The following is a 22,410-nucleotide window of genomic DNA, read 5'->3' as shown; positions in this document are numbered from 1 at the left end:
GTTTAGCCTATTAGAGGCATAGTATAGGGTAAACTTGAACATCTGTGTAATCGTTTCAAGGAAATAATATAAACCCTAGTTTTATCATCTGCTGAATTGAATGACTATGTGAAATTCTTGTATGGTGATTTGGGGAACTGCGAGACAATACTTGGGACGAGTATGAGTAGGTGTGAATGGTATTATAGGCCTATACTACCGGAAGCACAGGACTCGTACTTGGATCAAGGAAAGTCACAAGGTTACCAAGGAGCTAGTAATTGATTCCGTCTTGTTCTAGTCTGTCGTTACCATCGTTTCCGACCTTAGAGGTCATATCGAATCGATTTCGACTAAGATGAGTATGTCACGTGGTTCAGAGAACCAAGTTCGATGTAGCATTTGACTTAATCCAGAAGATTGAAGTGAAAGATGATCAAAGCGATCAATAGAAGTATCGTTCTCGTTATTAAAGAAGTTGGTAGTTAGAAATGATACATGTTGAACTGTGATTGTATCACATTAGAACATGAAGGAAGGTATAGTTTGTTCCGGAATTTGTCTCTAACAGACCCGAGTCTAAGCATTGCATTATACGATGAGTGATCATTAGAACATGACCAATCGGTCTGTCACAATAAATGAAGGAAAGTACTTATTCTAAGAAGAAGAAGGAGTCCTCAATAAGGATTTATTTTGTAACTTGAAGGTTACGATTGAAAGTCCTACGGAGATCTGAAGCTTTTTAGGATTAGCTGGATATTACCGAAGGTTTATCCAAGGCTTTTCTTCGATCGCTACTCTATTAACAGCTTTGACCCACAAAGGAGCTGTTTATACTTGGAATGAGAAGCATAAGGAAGCTTTTGAGAAATTAAAGAAGAGATTGTGTGAAACACTGATTCTTTCGTTACCTGAAGGAGTTGATGACTTCACAGTTTATAGTGATGCCTCTGGAGTTGGGTTAGGTTGTGTTATGACCCAAAGGGATAAAGTGATAGCGCATGCATCGAGGCAATTGAAAGAGCATGAAAAGGACTACCCCACTCATGATCTGGAGTTAGCAGTGGTAGTATTCGCCTTAAAGATATGGAGGCACTATCTTTATGGTACTAAATGCAAACTTTTCACTGATCATTAGAGTCTTCAATATCTCTTTAATCAGAAGGAATTGAACATGAGGCAACGGCGCTGGCTAGAGTTACTCAAGGACTACAACTGTGAGATACTTTACCACCCTGGTAAAGCAAATGTTGTTGCTGATACTCTCAGTCGTAAGGTAAATCTTGAAAAGAAAAGGCCAAGAGCGTTAAAAATTGAAGTTGTTTCGATAATTGTGGAAAGTATAAAGAAAGCTCAAGAGGAAGCTTTAAAGAAAATGACCGAAAAGAAGAACGTTTGGGTAAAACGTTGGTGTTTGATACAAACGGTCAAGTACTGAAGGTATTCAAAGATAGGATTTGGGTACCTAAGACGGGAGGAGTAAGAGATCTTCTTATGGAAGAAGCTCACAAGACCATGTACTCGATTCATCCCGGCAGTATAAAAATGTATAGGGATCTAAAACCCTATTACTGGTGGCCGACGATGAAGCTCGATGTTGCTAAGTATGTGGCCGAGTGTGTAACACGTGCTAGGGTTAAGGCACAACATCAGAAACCGTATGGGAGTTTAGAACATTTACCTGTACCCATGGGTAAATGGGAAGACATCACCATGAATTTTGTGACTAAACTGCCCAGAACAAGTAACGGTCACGACATGATTTAGGTGGTCGTTGATCGCTTCACTAAGAAGGCACATTTCATAGCAGCCAACGAGAATTGGTCTATGGATAAACTTGCAAATTCTTATGTGAAGGAAATTATGAGGCTTCACAGTGTTCCGTTAACGATTGTATTCGATCGTGACAGCCTTTTTACCTCAAGGTTTTTGAAAGAGTCTACAAGAGGAATTGGGTACCAAGTTGTGTTTGAGTACAGCTTACCATCCGCAAACTGATGGTCAGAGCGAACGAACAATTCAAACATTGGAGGAATATGCTGAGAGCACGTACCCTGTAATTCCAAAGTAAATGGGATGAACACTTACCTCTAGTAGAATTTTCCTATAATAATAGTTTCCACTCTAGTATCAAGATGGCACCTTATCACGCTTTGTATGGGGAAAAGTGTCGAACGCCGTCATGTTGGCTGGAAGCTGGGGAAAAGCAGTTTGTGGGACTTGAAATAGTCCATCAGACTGCTGAAAAGTTGAAAGTGATTAGGGAAAGGATGTTAGCTGCTCAAGATCATCAAAAGAGCTATGCTGACAAGAAAAGACAACCGATATCATTCGAAGTTGGAGATTCGGTTTTACTTAAAGTCTCGCCGTGGAAGGGACTTATAAGATTTGGTAGAAGGGGAAAGTTGAGTCCAAGGTTTATTGGACCATTTAAAGTTCTTCAAAGGATCGGGAATCAAGCTTACAAGCTAGAATTACCGGAAGAACTAGTGGGTATTCATAATACCTTTCATGGGTGTTATTTGAGAAAGTTCACAGGAGATGTGCCCGACATAATTCTCATTTCTGAATTAAGGTTGGATAAAAACAAGAGGTTAATTGAAGAACCTGAGGCAATCGTTGACCGTAAGACTAAGAAGTTGTGACGCAAGATGGTCGATTTAGTGCTTGTGCGTAGGAAACATACGAATGGACCAAATCTCACCTGCGAAACGGAGAGTGACATGATGAGTCGCTACCCGCAGTTGTTTGTTGATGTGTGATTCCGGGGACGCAATCATCCTAAGTGGGAGAGAATTGTAACGCCCGTGTTTCTAGGCTAGGCATTAATATTGACATAATAGTCTAGGTTAACCTTTGTAACTCATTTTGAATAAATGAAAAGGAATTATGTGAATATTATGTGAATTATGTGTTTTATGCTTGATTATTAAAGTTTAATTAATTAAAAATAAAAATTAGCGTCGAAAAATAAATATTAGATAAAGCCGATATCTATTAAGAAAGTTGTAGTGGTAGTGACAAGGATTACGGATATATATAAAGAATGCTGAAATCCGAGTTATAACGAAGAAGTTATGACCTGTCGAAGTTTCGCGACAAAACCGGCACGGTGCCGAATGACGTAAAAAGTGAGTTTTTGATAAACTACTTTTTTGCCTTAGTGATCTAAACGAAATTCGTATTGTTCGTTAAACCGAGAGTATGTATAAAAAGAACGCCCAAATCTGACTTCGTATGAGGAAGTTATGATTTTTCTAAGTTTCAGCTTAGCAGTAGACAGCTAAAAACTCGAATTTTAGATCGAGTGATTTTTAGCCGACACAACCTAAATGAGAATCGAAGGTCTCGTCAATAGTAGGACAACGGTAAAAAGACAGACAAAAATGGACGTCGGATAAAGAAGTTATGAATTTTTAACGGATTTCTTGTCCCGGTCTGTTAAAAATAATAATGTAAAAATTAAAGTCAAAATTAGCCGACAAAGTCTAAACGAAAGTTGTAGAGCGTAATTTTACCTACGCGTGCACGTGCGAGCCATCTGTGTGCCTTCGCCTCCTACTGCCACCTGCCCTCGCTGCTGACTCAACCTTCTTAGCCGACCTTCGGACTCGCCTATAAATAGAAGGCTTGCGAGCCTTCCCGGGTAGTTTTGGAGATTTTGCCCTTTTCACCCCTTTTTCAATATTTTTACTATTTTGACATCCCCCGAAGCCCCGGTGTCAATCATAGCACCCGAAACACGCCCCGAAGTGCCCGAAGACCCGGAAAATTTTATATTTTTGGTTTCGAAGCCCGACCCTTGCAGAGCCCGGTTTCTCAATAAAACTCTCGGTTTTATTAGAAACGATCGTTTTAGGAAACGAAGTGTTGCCCGATTATCATTAAATCAAGTGAGTTTGTAGTTACTTTCACCTTACACATAGATATGAAGTATTTTATATAAAATATGTGATGTGTGAATATATATTGTTTGTTTATTTGAGATGGATGTTGAAGGAAAGATTTATACAGGTTTTTAAATGATTTAAACTGTATATGTATTTTTATCTACAAAAATGTTGGGTAAAACATGGGTAGATGAAATAGTGGGTGTGTGATGAAAGGTGAGTTGGATAAATGAGATGATCGATGATATAGATCATGAGTTGAGGGTGAGTGGTGAAATATGAGAAAAGCCCTTACCCAAACCTTGGCCCCCGTTATTCAGCAGAGTATGGATGACAACCATGGACTATTCTAGATGATCTATGCAACACTAGCAGGCTCGCAACCTGTAAGTGTGTGAACTATATATTCATCAGTCGTACTCTAAAAACCCATTGACATGTATGACAGGGAGATTCCTGTGAATAATATTGTCGATAAATAAGAGCTATGGACTTAGCACATGTTGTATAAACCCTGGCAGCTATGGACTTAGTGCATGTTGTATAAACCCTGGCAGCTATGGATTTAGTGCCTGTTGTATAAACCCTGGCGACGATGTAACTTCGTGCCTATTCCTTATGATGAATCCTTAGGAGTGAGTGATAGTTGAATCTTAGGGTAAATCCTTAAGAAATAAATAAGATAATGGGGTTGGGGTAATTTGGTTGATTGATTGATGTTTAAGTATAATAAATTTATGTATTGTGGGTTAAAACCCTATATGCTCACCAGGCTTCCAAGCCTGACCCACTCAGCTTTTTATTATTACAGGTAGTGGACCCCGAGCATAGTCGGATGATGATGAGAGATTTTTGGATTATAGGCCAGTAGTTGTAAATAACTGTTGAAAGGCTTATAATGTCTTGTTTATGCTTTTGATCTGTATCGGAACATGAAATCCCGAGGTTTTAATATAAAAGGAAAATATATACTTTCTTAAAGAAAGGTTTTGATAAATTTTTATCATGTTTTGTTTTGGGGACCAATTCCGCAACATCTTTTAAAACGATTTCTCTGACTTTGTTTTAAAAGCATAAATTAAATCGGTCTTTTCTGGCCGAGAAATTAGGGGATGTCACAATATCTTCATTTTCAGATCCTGCAACAAAAATATTATCATTAAATTCATGAAATTCATCATTTTGATCAAGATTTACTGTTTTTGTTTCATTATGCTCCCCCTCAACATAATTGTCATTTTGATGCTCCCCCTCGAAATTATCATTCATACTACTCTTCTCCCCATCGAAAGGATGCTCCCCCTCAACACTTGAAGGTATATTCGTTTGCTCCCCCTCCATACGAGCATCTAGCATACTTTCGCCATTTGTAATAGTATCTGAAGTTAGTGTTGAATCATCAGTATGTTTCGAGGATTCGGGTGTTTGATTATCAGCAGCATTAACTTCAGCATCAACAGCCCTATCTGGGACACCAAAAATTAAATCATAATCAAAATTAATTCAATTAATATCTTCAGTTTGATTATTTGATTCATTAAGAATTGGTTTTTGTTCAAACTGTCTTTCCACTTGTTTGACATAATAGTCATCAAAATTAAGATTAAACGTTTCTTCAGTTTTTCGTGTTCGTTTGTTTAACACTCTATATGCAACCGAATTGTTCGAATAACCCAAAAATATTCCTTCATCAGCTTTAGCTTGAAATTTCAAAAGATTATCTTTGAGGTTCATTATGAAGCACCCGCACCCAAAAACATGAAAGAATTTGACATTAGGTTTTCGATTGTTTATTATTTCATATGGAGTGATATTAAATCGTCTATGAATAAATGATCGATTCTGAGTAAATCATGCTGTTGATACAACTTCGGCCCATAGGTATTGAGGAAGATTCGCATATGTCAACATTGTTCTTGCCGCTTCGCACAATGACCTATTTCTCCTTTCGACTACACCATTTTGTTGAGATGTATATGGTGATGAGAAATTATGCGAAATAACTTTTTCCGTTAGAAACGAATCCAACACATTATTCTTAAACTCAGACCCATTATCACTTTTGATTCTTCGAACATTCTTTTTCAGACACATCTCTATTTTCTTGATAAATTCGATCATTGTTTGAGCAACTTTAGATTTTAACCTGAGAAAATATACCCAAGTGAATCGTGAAAAATCATCAACTATAACCAAAATGTATCGTTTCTTGTTGAGTGTTTCAACAGTTGATGGTCCACAAAGATCAATGTGAAGAAGTTCCAACGGTTCAACAATTTTCGAATCTATGACAATTGGATGTCCTTTACAATGTTGTTTTCCTTGTTCGCAAGCTGCACAAAGAGTATTATTGTCAAATTTCAGCACAGGTAAACCACAAACTAAGTCTTCTGTAACCAGCTTATTCAAGTTTCGAAAGTTAAGATGTGATAAACGCCTATTCCATAACCAGCTAACATCATTTGAAGCTTTCGAAAGTAGACAAACAGATGGTTTGCCCACAATTGGTTTGATATCAAGCGTGAACATATCTCCATATCGTTTCGACTTTAACAACACTTCATTCGTTTTAACTTTTGATATTATGCTTCCTTCTTCATTAAAAACAACTTGATTCCCAGTGCCCACAACAAGTTGCGAAACACTTATCAAATTATGTTGAAGACCTTCCACATAAGCAACTCGATTCACTATGAATTTGCCATTTGTTACTTTGACATAACCTTTGACTTGACATTTATGATTATTTCCAAACTTCACCACTCCAGCATTTTCAAGACTTCGAAAATCTCTTAAATTCTCCTTTCTTCCAGTCATGTGACGAGAGCAACCACTATCAATGTACCATTTCTCATCATATTGCTCGTCACACAATACCTGCATTCAATTAAAAAATTTAGGTACCCAAGGCTTTTTGGGTCCTTGGTTATTAGCTTGAAACAATGAAAGAAATTTAGAACTCAAAGCCCAAGTTCGAACTTTCATTTTTACACTATCAATTAAGTCAACATCATCAGTTAAAGATATTGAAACATAATTTTTCGATAGTTTTGGACTTTCATTTGATTTCACCTCAGGCTTCTCAATTCGTGTAGCTTTGTTGATTGGTTGCCATCTCTGAACCAGAATATTCGAATCTTGAGAAGATGAACTTCCAGTTGAAGATTCATTCAAATACTCTTCATAAGCATTTTTGATCTGTTGTTGAGAAAACTTTCCTAATTGAAACTTTTTCCCTTGTCCCTCAAGCCAATGATTGATTGATTGCACATCCGAAGTACCTTTTGAGTTCGTAACCTTTGTTGCTTTATGAACTGATGGATTTGGAAAATTTGGTTTTTGTGGAGTGAATTTGACATTCGTTTGAGAATGTGTTGATTTTCGAACATTGTCAGATTTTCGGACATTCACAAGGTTGTGAGTTGTGTTAGAATTTTGAAAGTTGACAATCTTTCTAACATTTTGAACCTTTTGATTTGTATCACTTTTATGCTTAGTTGAAGGAAATTTATCTATTACATTTGTTGGATAATGAAAAGAAGTATTTGGTGGTTTTCTTTTGAAAACGTCTCTTGAAGATTCGTTGTTTGAGAAATCATTGATGAGTTTAAATTTGAAAATTTGTTGATTTTTTGTTCTTGTGAATCAGACGAAACTTTGGATTTTGATAGAGCGGGATTTTTCTTTTTCGTTGTTGACTCGGTTGTTTGTTTTTCGTTTAACACTACTTGCCAAAAAAATTGCTTTTCGTGCCTTTCTTTTTGAAACTCCTTTTTCTTTTGAAAATTTTTCAACAAGTGTTTTAAATTCTTGTGAATTAAGTTTCACAACTTGAGGTGTCTCAACAATTTCTTGTTTAAAAACTTCTTTTTCTTTTTCAGATTTTACAACCCATTTTCGTTTTGGTTTTTGTCTTTGAAAAACATACGAATTCTTGGTTAGGTTGTTTTCAACAGTGCTTTGATTCGAAAAGAATCCTTCATCTGAAGTTCTTTTGTTGTCTTCTTCAACCAATTTATTAAACTCTGGCTTGATGTTCTCAGCATTCCCAGTAGTGACAAATACTTGATTTGGAAATACTACTTCATCTGTGCATGTAAAATTTGGATACACGACATTATTAGTTTCCAAATAGTGAGCACCTTTGTCATTCATCACTTTGTCAAACTTTTCTGATTCTCCATAGACTTGTTCAACAACAACTCTTGGAATGGATGTTTCATTCGAAACATTCTTTTCTGACTTATTATCATACAAAACTTCGACTTCGTCCTCCTCATCATCACTACTATCCGTTTGACTGTCTCGTATCTCCACATCATCAAAGTCACAAACATTCGAAGTAGAGGGTTTTCCAATGTCATCCTCAACCATCAAATCATTAACAATTTCTTTACCTTTTATCTTAGATGTGACATTAATGATAGATAACTGAGAACAATCAATACTTTCCTCTTCTTCAATTTCACTGATTTCACTAATATTATCAGAATTATCATCAATATCAGCAAAATTGAATTGAGAGTCAAGTTTCGAATGTTCAGTTCTTTTCAAAATTTTCACTTGTTCATCTTTTGTCAAACTTTCATTCACAATTTCAACAAGTTCATCAGCATTTAGAAATTCATCTATCTGAACAATACCATAAGCAAATCTATCATCTGGCACTTTATTAAAATCAACTATGGTATTTTCACAATCATATGAGATGATATCAACTTTTTCTCTTTCAAAGACAAGAAAAGGTAACAACTTACGATGTTGTTCTTTGCTAATATCAGATGAATGATGTAAAGCAGTTAATCTCGCATACAAACGTTTAGCTAAGTTACAATAGATGTTTCGTTGAGCAAGTAACATCCTAACATCCTTATCTAGATTTTCCCTATCAGTATTAACATTCCATAATTGTAATTCTAGATACTCTACTCTACTTCGTTTCGTGTCAAGTAACTTTTGTGTCTCTAGCAGTTGATTATTAAGTTTCTTTGCTTCGTTACTAGCAGACACAACAATAGCATCAAAGTAAGCAACAGTATCATCAAAAGCAATTATTTCATAATCATATGCTTGTAAAGGAATGTTAAATGACTCAAGAATAGAACGTACCTTTTTTGTCATTGGAGATTTGTCGCTTGACTTCGTCATGAAACATCGACCAGTCACTTCTTCTTCTTCTCCATCCTCAAACTTTGCGAACATGGCACCATGAGTGGGATGCCTCATCTCTTCATCATCAGATCCAGATGACCAGATCTGATAAGTGCCATCTTCTTCATCTTCTCCTCTTGCCACAAGGGACATTCCCTTTGTCTTCGTACGAACCTCTTCAAGCTTTTCAGAGTAGTACGCTTCGTCCTTCACTCTATTCTTCTTCTCATCTTTCTTACGAAGCATGCAGTCGTTCGCAAGATGGTTCGACCCATTGCAATAATGGCAATCAATTCCTGAATCCCTTTCAATTTCTTCTCTGTCTTTGACTCTTTCCATTTTTCATCATTCTTCTCAGACTTTTCGAATTTCTTCTTCTCATCCACACCAGACTTCACGAAGCTTCCTTTTCCATCACTTTGCTTCCCTTTGGGATTAAAAGGCTTCTTGAAAAAAAAAATTCATTCGATTGTTCGAGTAAAAAGCTACAGGTTCATCACCAGAGTTCACATAGTTCTTGAAAACTGTTATCTAACTCTCAGTTCAGTTCCTATTTATAGGAAACCGAGAGTACAAAAAATACTAAGTCTAGGAGTTACGCTTCGAACGTAAAAAGACTTAGTAAATACATTACATACGAAATAAAGCAAATACACTTCGAATCTTTACAACAAGACTTCGACCCTAACAAGGGTTAAGGTGCTTAAATATGGTGCAAAACCCTGAGAATTAGGGTTTCATTCTTCCAGTCCTACTCGTCGAGTTGAGGCTCCTCGACTCGTCGAGTAGAGTTCACAACCCGCGTCCAAATCCAACACTACTCTACGAGTTTGGAGCCTCCAACTCGTTGAGTTTTTATACAAAAATTAATAAATTGAGAATTAATTACATACCAGGAACCGGGCGTTACAGTACTGTATCGTAAACGCACTTTTTACATCACATAGTGTTGTGTCGGTTTTGTCGCGAAAGTTCGACAAACCATAACTTTTTCGTTATAACTCGGATTTCGGCATTCTTTATATGTATGGAATCCTTCTCACGACCACTACAACTTTCTTCATAAATATCGGGTTTATCTAACATTTTATTTTTTACTCTTATTTTCATTTTTAATTTATTATATCTTTATAAACAAGTATATAAGCACATAATATTCACATAATTCCTCTTTATTACTTCAAAATGAATTACAATGGTTGACCCTAACTATTACATCATCACATTAATACTTAGCCTAGAAACACGGGTGTTACATTTTACCTCTGATATTCAGTCTGAGATTGTGCTATCTCGAACTCTATATCATGTATCAATGATGTGTTCAAATTCTTTCCTAAGTATCTTATGACATTCCATCTCGGAATCTGATTGTTCTAAGACTCTCAACAAAAATGCATTTTAAGGTTATCATTAAAGTTTTTATTCCGAACCGTTTTTCTTGGATATATTAACTGTAATTTTCTTTATGATTATCCTATTAATACTCAATAACCAAGTTTTGGCAAACGTTCCAATAAAGTATTGATTGTTTTCTGAACTGAATCGATGGTTACTCTTTTTGAACAAACAAATGTCTAATCTCTTATTCTCACTGTCACTTAGGAAGCTATTTAGGTCTATGCATTAAATGCAACCCGTTTCGGTTTTTCTGGTGTCATTATTTCTTTCTTTGACCCAACCCGGAACATCCAACATATAAAAAGATTTTGAATCCTAATTGTTCCCACTTTTCACTTTGGCTATCGTCTTTTTAGAGCTTTTCCCCTGTACTCAGTTTTTTCAAAGCTTTTCCAAACTTCTACAATGGTGGCTACTCCTTCTGAAACTGCTCCCAAAACTTCCAAACCTGTAACCAAGAAGAAATCATCGAAGGGGTCTACATTGTCGTCTTCCACTGATTTCATTATTAAAGATACAATGTAGTTGTTTTCTCTTGATCCCGTGGATTATGATGCATCTGTACGCATCATGATCGAGTTCATCTCCCACCATCCTATTGTTGTTCCTCTTACCAAAATCCCTAACCCTAAATTTCCTCTTCGATTTCTTCACAAAGCTTTTGAAAAAGTGAAGATTGACAAAGATGTTCTTGAAATGAAGATCATGTTGGATAAGGTGTCTAAGTCCATAACTATATTTGGTATGTACTTGACATGACTTAGCATGGTCCATTTGGGTTTCATGGCACCGGAACAATCTGAAGGATGGACATTTGTGTAACGCCCGTAGATCCGGGCTAGTCAATCTAGGGATAATAGGGGTCGAAAACGACTTTTCGATAAAAGATTATTTAGAATAAATAATATTAACCAAGTTGTAGTATATGTTACAAGGTTTCCGTACATATAAGGAACGCCGAAATCCGAGTTATAACGAAGAAGTTATGGCTCGTCGAAGTTTCGCGACGGAACCGGCACGGCACCGGGAAGCGTAAATAGTGAACTTACGATAGAGCGATATTCAGCCTTAGCTATCTAAACGAAAGTCGGAGAATTCGTTAAACCGAGAGCGTCCATAAAAAGAACACCCAAATCTGACTTCGTATGAGGAAGTTATGATTTTTCGAAGTTTCGGCTTAGTAGTGTACAGCCCGAAATTCGAATATTAGATCGAGTGGTTTTTAGCCGACACAACCTAAACGAGAATCGAAGATCTCGTTAATAGTAGCATAACGATAAAAAGACAGACGAAAACGGACGTCGGATGAAGAAGTTATGAATTTTTAACGGACCAATCCTGTCCCGGCCTGTTAAAAATATAACTTTTAAAATAAAGTCAGAATTAGCCGACGGAGTCTAAACGAAAGTTGTAGAGTACATTCCCGCCTTCGCGTGGATATAAATAACGTCGAAAACGGAGCTCGTACGCGAAAGTTACGAATTTTTAAAGTTTGTAGTCGAATTTGCGAGACCTGATGCGAAAGTGCTGACGTGGCGCTTTCCCAGCCGTCTGATGATGATCGCTGAAGTCGCACCGGATGGAGACACGTTGCCCTCGGATACGCCCCGCGTCTGAAGTCAGTACGCCCCGTGTACCCTCGCCCTTATCCATTTGAGACCGAGTGCGAGCCAGCTGGATCCAACTAGCACCTTATCCGAACTACGCCCAGCGTAGCTGCTGGACGCGCAGCGTAGTCCGAGGCTGCTGGCGCCTATAAAAGGGGGTCCGAACTCTTCCGAAAATTTCACACCTTTCTTCATTTCTTCTCTCTAAACTTTCTCTCTCTAGGGTTTTGAACCCTCCCCTGAGCATAGGTGATCCCCTAGCACCCGAAGGAAGCCCCGAGGCTCCCGGAGTCCCGAGAAAAAGGGTCTTTCGGTTTTGGAAACGCTGCTCCGAGCAAAGCCCGGTTTTCTTTAAAATCCGCTATAAGTAAACTACGCTTACATAATTTTTAATATAGCTTTCAAATAATTATAATAATGTTATTAGGTCCTTAAAATAATTATTTGGACTATTATTATGAGTTATATCGAGTGTTATTTAACGCTTATATAATAGTAATAATAGTCAGACTATTAATTTGTCGCGGTTATCGTTAGACTAAACCCTAGTGGTATTGATACTAGGTTTTATCGAAGGAAAATTGTTTTGAGAGTATCGAAGCGCTGTCCGAGTGCTGAGTCACCACCTTAACAAGTGAGTGCATAGTTACTTTCAACTTACACATAGATATGAAGTATTCTATATAAATTACGTGTTGTGTGTGCATATTATCTGTATACTTGCTATCTATGTTGGATGAACATTTTTATACCTGATTTAAATGATTTAAACAATATATGTATTTTATATCTACAAAATGTGTTGGGTAAAACATGGGTAGATGAAATATGAGTTGAATGATGAGATGAGGGATGAATTAGACCATGAGGTGAGGGTGAGAGGTGGACGATGCGAGAAGCCTTTTTCCCAAATGATGGCCCCGTCACTCAGCAGAGTATGGATGACAACCACGGACAATTCTAGACAGTCCAGTGGAACACTAGCAGGCTCGCAATCTGTAGGTGTTGTGAACGATGTGTTCACCCGGTGTACTCTAAACCCTGGTGATCATGCACACTTGATGCCTAAACCTTGGTGATCATGCAGACTTGATGCCTAAACCTTGGTGATCATGCAGACTTGATGCCTAAACCCTGGCAACTATGCAGACTTAGTGCCTGTTGTGTAAACTGTGGCAACGATGGACTTCGTGCCGATTCCTTAGGATGATCCTTAGGAATGAATGAACGAGGAATAGCTGATTCTTAGGGTAGATCCTTAAGAGTAAAGAAGATAATGGGGATGGGTAATTGGGTTAATTGTTTGATGATTAAACATAATAATTATATTATTGTGGGTTGAAAACCCTATGTACTCACCAGGTTTCCCAACCTGACCCACTCAGTTTATTTGTATCACAGGTGACGATATGAAGTTACATTACACTGAGAGATTAAGGAGATATAAATCACTAGTGATAATGAATGTAAGTTTTGTTTATGCTTATGTTTCTGTATTCACGATGACATCCCAAATGTTTTAAAATGAATAAAAATACATTTCTTCAGAAATGCTTTGATAACGTATTTATCATGTTTTACTGGGAACAAATTCCGCAACATTTTTATTAAAAGAGGTACTCTGATTTTTATAAAGTATAAACAAAATCGGTCTTTTCTGGCCGTGAAAATGGGGATGTCACAGTTGGTATCAGAGCATTAGTTTTAGCGAACTAGGAATATGGATTTATTTCTAGATTTAAACTTAGAATGCTAAGTGATGATCGTGAGGAGTGTGTCCAATAAATTTAGGTAATACACCTGAATAGACACAAGCACTAGCTTATTTAGGAAGATGCCTAATATGATTTATGTGCTAAATGATTTATGCCTTATATGATGTTACTTGTTCGGATCTATGGTCTGTTGCCGACCGGATCTGGAAACCATATGTGTTCAGGATTCTAAGCGTACGACTACGATATTAGAACTAACTTGTAAACGTTTCGGAGTGATAAGGACGGTTTAAACGTCTATCCTAAATAAGGATTTAAATTCACCGTATTCGGTGTATAGATCAAGATGGCAAGAACCCGCAGTGGAGCTGGGAATGCGAATGGGAATAGGAATCAACCTCCAGTGATTCAGCAAATACCTGTTGTAGTAGAAGTTGCACCCGAACCAATCACCATGGCTGGAGTACAAGCCATGATTCAGGCCATGTTAGCAGAACAAAGGGAAGAAATGAGGCAGATGTTGAATAGGGACGAACCTACCAGGCCCGTTGAGCAACCCTAGCTGAGTCCCGAACAATCGGAGGAAGGGAACTATAGCCGCCATATGAGTCAAGCTGGGACTCAAGGAGAACGAAGGAATGACCCGGAGAGGGGAAACGACAATGATGGGAGGATGTATAAGAATTTCTTGGATGCCAAGCCACCAAGTCTTTCTGGAAGCCCGAAGCCGGTTGAGGTTATGGACTGGATCTCCGACATGGAGATGGTGTTTGAGAGTTGTGACTGTAGCGACAAGCAAAAGACCGTCTTTGCAGTCAGACAACTAAAGACTGGAGTGTTAAGTTGGTGGAAGTTGTTGGCAGATACAATGCCACGAGGACAAGCCATGCGAATGTCTTGGGAAGCATTCATGGAGCAATTGAAAATGCAATACTGCTCAGAGATAGATCTGATAGACCTAAACAACGAATTTCAGAACCTGAAGAAGGGAAAGATGAGTGTGGATGAGTATGCCACCGCATTCACCGAGAGGATGAAGCTATTCCCCTATTTGGTGCCTACTGAACTCTCCAAGATCGATAGGTTTGCTAACGGTCTGCCCATAGACTTTGGCCCAACAGTCAAAATGGCAACTACCTTGAAAACAGCCGTTAGAGCAGCTAGGAATGTTGAGACCCAGATTAGGGAAAAAGGTCTGGAGAGAGCTGAAGTTGGCGAGAAAAGGAAGTACGAAGGATCTTCGAAATCCAACATAGAAAGGAAATTCTCGAAGACTGAAGGAGGAGGAGGAGGTGAAGCTAAGTGGTGCGAGAAGTGTAAAAAGAAACACTTCGGGAAATGTAGCGAGGAGGTGACTTGCTACAAATGTGGAAAGACAGGGCATTACGCCAGCAAGTGTACATCCAAGAAAAGGGTGTGCTACAGATGTAACAAAGAGGGGCATGTTTCTAAAGACTGCCCGAAGAAAAACGAGGCAGCAAGGCCAGAAACGCCACCAAGGCCAAGGGCATTCCACATGATCCTCGATGAAGCAGACAACAACGCGAGGAATCAAGGATGAGGACTTCATATCCGAAGATCGAGTTATGCAGTAGCCATAGTATCGTATGATGTAGCCTGTTAGAGGCATAGTCTAGGGTGAACTTGAACACCTATGTAATCGTTTCAAGGAATAATATAAAACCTTCGTTTTGCTATCTGATGTGTTAAGTTGTTATGTGATTTTCTTGTATGGTGACTTGGAAAACTGTGAGACAATACTTAGGACGAGTATGAGTAGGTGTGAAAGGTAGTAGATGCATATACTACCGGAAGCACAGGACTCACGCTTGGATCAGGGAAAGTCACAAGGTTACCAAGGAGCTAGTAATTCATTTCGTTTTATTCAAGTATGTCGTTACCATCATTTCGGTAATGACTAAGAAAATGATTGTTATTCCGACCCTAGTGGTCATATCAAATTGAGTCCGACTACGCTGAGTATGTTATGTGGTTCAGAGAGCCAAGTTTGATATAGCATCCGACTTAAGCCTGAAGATTGAAGATAGTCAAAGCAATTGTGATCGTTGTTAAAGTAAGAAACTTATAGTTAGAAGTGCTACATAAGAACGTGAAGGAAGATATAGTCTGTTCTGGAATTTGACTCGAAGAGACCTGAGTCTAAGTGTTGCAACATACGACGAGAGGTCGTTAGAACGAGGCACGTCATTCTATTATAGAAATCAAAGAATTTATTCTTAAATTTGTCAAGAAGAAGAAGGCGTCTCCAGTAAGAATCGAGATTGTGACTTGAAGGTCATAATTTGGAGTCTATTGAGAGATAAGGGAGCAGGTGCAAGATCGAGCATCGCCTGTAGTCAAGGAGTCTAAGAGTTAGATACTCGTTCGAAGAAACGTCAAAGTTATGGTTATCACTTACGATGAAGAGATAACGGATGGAGTCATCATGTGAGCCCTATTTCGTTGATGATTCCGGGACGTAATCATCCTAAGGGGGAGATAATTGTAACGCCCGTAGATCCGGGCTAGTCAATCTAGGGATAATAGGGGTCGAAAACGACTTTTTGACAAAAGATTATTTAGAATAAATAATATTAACCAACTTGTAGTATATGTTACAAGGTTTCTGTACATATAAGGAACGCCGAAATCCGAGTTATAACGAAGAAGTTATGGCTCGTCGAAGTTTCGCGACGGAACCGGCACGGCACCGGGAAGCGTAAATAGTGAACTTACGATAGAGCGATATTCAGCCTTAGCTATCTAAACGAAAGTCGGAGAATTCGTTAAACCGAGAGCGTCCATAAAAAGAACACCCAAATCTGACTTCGTATGAGGAAGTTATGATTTTTCGAAGTTTCGGCTTAGTAGTGTACAGCCCGAAATTCGAATATTAGATCGAGTGGTTTTTAGCCAACACAACCTAAATGAGAATCGAAGATCTCGTTAATAGTAGCATAACGATAAAAAGACAGACGAAAACGGACGTCGGATGAAGAAGTTATGAATTTTTAACGGACCAATCCTGTCCCGGCCTGTTAAAAATATAACTTTTAAAATAAAGTCATAATTAGCCGACGGAGTCTAAACGAAAGTTGTAGAGTACGTTCCTGCCTTCGCGTGGATATAAATAACGTCGAAAACGGAGCTCGTACGCGAAAGTTACGAATTTTTAAAGTTTGTAGTCGAATTTGCGAGACCTGATGCGAAAGTGCTGACGTGGCGCTTTCCCAGCCGTCCGATGATGATCGCTGAAGTAACACCGGATGGAGACACGTTGCCCTTGCATACGCCCCGCGTCCGAAGTCAATACGCCCCGCGTACCCTCGCCCTTATCCATCCGAGACCGAGTGCGAGCCAGTTGGATCCAACTGGCACCTTATCCGAACTACGCCCAGCGTAACTGCTGGACGCGCAGCGTAGTCCGAGGCTGCTGGCGCCTATAAAAGGGGTCCGAACTCTTCCGAAAATTTCACACCTTTCTTCATTTCTTCTCTCTAAACTTTCTCTCTCTAGGGTTTTGAACCCTCCCCTAAGCCTAGGTGATCCCCTAGCACCCGAAGGAAGCCCCGAGGCTCCCGGAGTCCCGAGAAAAAGGGTCTTTCGGTTTCGGAAACGCTGCTCTGAGCAAAGCCCGGTTTTCTTTAAAACCCGCTGTAAGTAAGCTACGCTTACGCAATTTTTAATATAGCTTTCAAATAATATAATGTTATTAGGTCCTTAAAATAATTATTTGGACTATTATTATGAGTTATATCGAGTGTTATTTAACGCTTATATAATAGTAATAATAGTCAGACTATTAATTTGTCGCGGTTATCATTAGACTAAACCCTAGTGGTATTGATACTAGGTTTTATCGAAGGAAAATTGTTTTGAGAGTATCGAAGCGCTGTCCGAGTGCTGAGTCACCACCTTAACAAGTGAGTGCATAGTTACTTTCAACTTACACATAGATATGAAGTATTCTATATAAATTACGTGTTGTGTGTGCATATTATCTGTATACTTGCTATCTACGTTGGATGAACAATTTTATACCTGATTTAGATGATTTAAACCGTATATGTATTTTATATCTACAAAAGGTGTTGGGTAAAACATGGGTAGATGAAATATGAGTTGAATGATGAGATGAGGGATGAATTAGACCATGAGGTGAGGGTGAGAGGTGGACGATGCGAGAAGCCTTTTTCCCGAATGATGGCCCCGTCATTCAGCAGAGTATGGATGACAACCACGGACTATTCTAGACAGTCCAGTGGAACACTAGCAGGCTCGCAACCTGTAGGTGTTGTGAACGATGTGTTCACCCGGTGTACGCTAAACCCTGGTGATCATGCACACTTGATGCCTAAACCTTGGTGATCATGCAGACTTGATGCCTAAACCTTGGTGATCATGCAGACTTGATGCCTAAACCCTGGCGACTATGCAGACTTAGTGCCTGTTGTGTAAACTGTGGCAACGATGGACTTCGTGCCGATTCCTTAGGATGATCCTTTGGAATGAATGAACGAGGAATAGCTGATTCTTAGGGTAGATCCTTAAGAGTAAAGAAGATAATGGGGATGGGTAATTGGGTTAATTGTTTGATGATTAAACATAATAATTATACTATTGTGGGTTGAAAACCCTATGTACTCACCAGGTTTCCCAACCTGACCCACTCAGTTTATTTGTATCACAGGTGTCGATATGAAGTTACATTACACTAAGAGATTAAGGAGATATAAATCACTAGTGATAATGAATGTAAGTTCTGTTTATGCTTATGTTTCTGTATTGACGATGACATCCCAAATGTTTTAAAATGAATAAAAATACATTTCTTCAGAATTGCTTTGATAACGTATTTATCATGTTTTACTGGGAACAAATTCTGCAACATTTTTATTAAAAGAGGTACTCTGATTTTTATAAAGCATAAACAAAATCGGTCTTTTCTGGCCGTGAAAATGAGGATGTCACAATTTGAGAAGAGGTTATTTATGATTTATTAATATATTATAAATTCTAATATATTAATATGAAATCATGATATTTAATTAGTATTGATCAAGAATTAATTTAGAATTAATTTTGTGATCAAAAGAGACTAATTAAATGTATGGGGATTGATTGTGTAAATCATTCATTCTTATAAAGTGGGCTTGTGATCCATAGTTCTTTATGTTGGGCTAAACCCAAGTGGTGATCCATGGATACTCCATGGAGGTTAAAACCCATGGAGCCTAAAGAATGTGGAAAGTCATGCACATTAGGGTTTGCATGGTTTAACCCTAGTTGTGTCACACTATATAAGGAGCCTCATAGTTACCAAAATCGGGACCTAAGTGTTCTTGGAGAGCTATAGCCGAATTTGGTGCAAGAAAATTCTTCTCAAGTCTCTCCATTGTTGGTGGTGTTGTGTGAAGCATTTGAGGCATCACATTTAGGGTGCTAGGCTCATAAAAGTCCATGGAATCAAGCTACAAGAAAAGGTATGTCTTGTATCTAGATTTATGTTATACAAGTACCTATGTTTGTATGCTAGATAGGACAATGCTTTGGAATTGAAAGTTTGCATGTATAATACAGAAAACATAGATCCAAAGCATCTAGGGTTGCATGTACACCATAGGAGTGTTAGAATACTCAAAGCCCATCAGATCACAGATGACAGAATTGTACCAGTTCACAAAGCTACATTCCTTAAAGCCATAGGAATTACAGTAAACCCCAAAGGTTTTTATGTGTCGGAACCAACGTCTAAAGAGTTTTAGTCGTTTCTGACCCAAATCGGCTACAATGGCGAGTTCAAGGCAATCGAATTCAAGAAGTCAGCAGTTCCTGGCCTTTGGAATATCTTGATGCACCTTATTCGTCAAGGTTTATCCGGAAAACATGGTGGTACAAAGACCATGAGAAAAGACTGGCTTTACGTCGTATACATCATCTTCATCGGAAGAGCTAACGCCGTCAATCTGTCGGAGGTTCTATGGCAAGATTTTTAGAAGTTCGCAGTCAAAAGGAAGCCGAACGAGATTTCGAGTCCTAGATTCTAGGCTCTGATGCTACAACAAATATACTCCGAGAGACATGAAGCCATTCCTCTCAATTCGGACATCCAAGAGGTATATTGTTCTTTCAAAACTATTAAGACTTATAGGTTGCCAAATCAATTTGCCTTCGGACCTATTGGAAGTATACCTAAGAATATGCTATCCATAGTTCCATCCAACTCACCACATTTCAAACATTATCTTGAGATCTTAGTTGTGTTCAACACAACACAACCTACCCTGATCTTGGATGAGAACCCCTCAGATGAGAACAAATCCACCACCTCTGGAGGACGCATCAAACAGATTCCCAAACGTAAGGATCTCCTTCTAAAGCCTGAACCAAAAAGAGAACCAAAGTTGGTGAATCCTCTCAGATTCACAAATCAGCTTTCGATCTGACTTTGGATCACAGCCTACACCACCCGGCCACTCTTCTGAAGTACCCTTTGGAGCTTCAAAATCACTTGCAGACACTCACGGGGAGTCTGCTCATAATCTACCCCCACCTTCTCAAAAATATGGTTCAGGTATTGAAAAAATTCCCTTGAAGCCCCATGGGACACACTCACGAGTCATTTCGGAAATCCCTCTCGTTTCTTCATAAGCACAATCAGGGGTCCCTGCCTCTGATTCCAAGCTTTCTGAAGCTAGAGTAACCCCTACTACTTTGAAAGCCATAACCGGTCTAATACCTGCTTCAGGTAAAGGACGATCGGGTATTTTTGACATAGATTGGTCAGATTTTGTTGATACGAATCATTCAAGACATTCAGAGCTCACCGGATAACAAGTTGAATATACGCTCATTTCTATGCGTCAACGAGCTCTCTGAAGTCATCTTCCTTTCACATTCCCATCAAATAAAGAAACAAATCAGGAGCTTCAACCAATCATCAACTCTTTGGAAAAGACTCCAAGTGTCGAGGTTCCCATTCTTGACAACACTGAAGATAATCCTCTAACGTTTACAAGTGCAGAAGTTCATGAGCCAAATGTTGAAGAAGATCTCTCAGATGAATGAGATCATGTTTGAAGATGATAACACTTCAGTCGGTGTTGTTCCGATTCCCACTGCTTTCAATCTTTTGCAAAATCCCTCCTCCTCGAAACCTCATTACGATTTCGGTCTCTCTTCCTCCTTCGAGGAATCATAAGAAGAAAATATTGAAGGTAACAAGCACTCCTCTCCTCCTCCTGAAGATACCTTGAAAGGCGATCAAGAGAACCAAGTTCAAGGTACTCCAGTTGATGATTCCAAGCCTTCAGAGCCAAATGATGATGACAATGAAGAAGATAAAAAATTCGAAAGTTCCACCTCGGACACAGGATCCTCTGATGACAATGTTGCGGATCCTTTTTCCCTATTGGAACTCTGAGATAGCATTGCCTCAGCCAACTCTAAAGTTGACAAAATTGATCTAAAAGTTGCAGGCCTTGATAGGAAACTGGATCAGAAAGTTGTAAATCTTGATTCCAAGCTCGAGCTCGAGCTCTTCCTCAAATCTCTTTCCGAGATCCAAGTTGTTGCTCCCTCGAAACTTGACTGAGCCAATCAGCTCGATCGACTCATTTCCCTTCATCTCAAGCGCCCTATTGAAGAAGTTGAGCATAAGTACAATGATAGTCTTAATCATCACATCTCCACCACCCGTATCATGCTTAAAATCCATGATGACATGATTAATGCTACCAATGATCTCATCAAGCAGGCTCATGTTCATCATGAGAAACATATTCAAAGGCTTGATTAAGAGATTCGTCAAAAAAATGTTATGAACATGGTTATGCAAGAAGTTCTCATCAAGCTCATCAGTTCAACTTGGAATATTATGGATGTTCTGAACCACAAGTTCGATGAGATGCTTGTCATCCTTGATGAAACATTTACCCACCTTAAAGATCAAGCTCATATAGCCAAAGAATACAACACTCTCACCAAGCAGCTCAACATGAGTTTCCAACGAGTTTTCGAACGATTACAAGAACTCAAGTCGGATTCTATACTTGGATCGGAGGCAGGGTCGTCCCATGAAAGAGGAGGAGATAGAGAAAGAGGAAGAAGAACAATTTAATGGAAGCCTATCTCGGATTTTTGTGCTCCGAGATAAATCAACCGATGACAAAATTCTGGAGGTCGAAACTGTTGAACCTCTTCATATAGAAGATGAATAAGATGAAGACCTTTCTGAAAATGTGATTTTAGGACTTCAAGCCATTAGGGAACAACCCGTGAAAGTTCTTTAGGAAGAAGAGTATATGAAATGGTCCTCGATTTCTTAGCCATCATCTTTAGCAGATGTGTTCAAACGGAGTCAAGACATGACAAAGCTCAAAACCAAGCTGACAATTAATGCATTCCGAGTCACTCAATCCATGCTTCCTCTAATTCCTGCTTCGAGGATCGCATAAATTGATGAAATTTCTCCCACCAAGAAACCTGATGAAATACCTGAAGAGCCTCTGATTCCTCCTCCGTCTGAACTATTCATCACAGAATCTGGTTGTCAAATCATCGCATCCACTTCTGGAAAAAGTGACAATCCCCAAGATAATGGCAAAAAGATTGCTACAGATTCGGATAGCCCAGTGAAGACATTTAGAAAGTCTGAGGGCTGGC

Source organism: Lactuca virosa, chromosome 7 (assembly GCF_052849685.1).
Source record: "Lactuca virosa cultivar CGN04683 chromosome 7, Lactuca_virosa_CGN04683_v6, whole genome shotgun sequence".
NCBI classification, from domain to species: domain Eukaryota; kingdom Viridiplantae; phylum Streptophyta; class Magnoliopsida; order Asterales; family Asteraceae; genus Lactuca; species Lactuca virosa.
The sequence above is the reverse complement of the archived record's forward strand: the minus strand, read 5'-3'. Positions refer to the sequence as shown.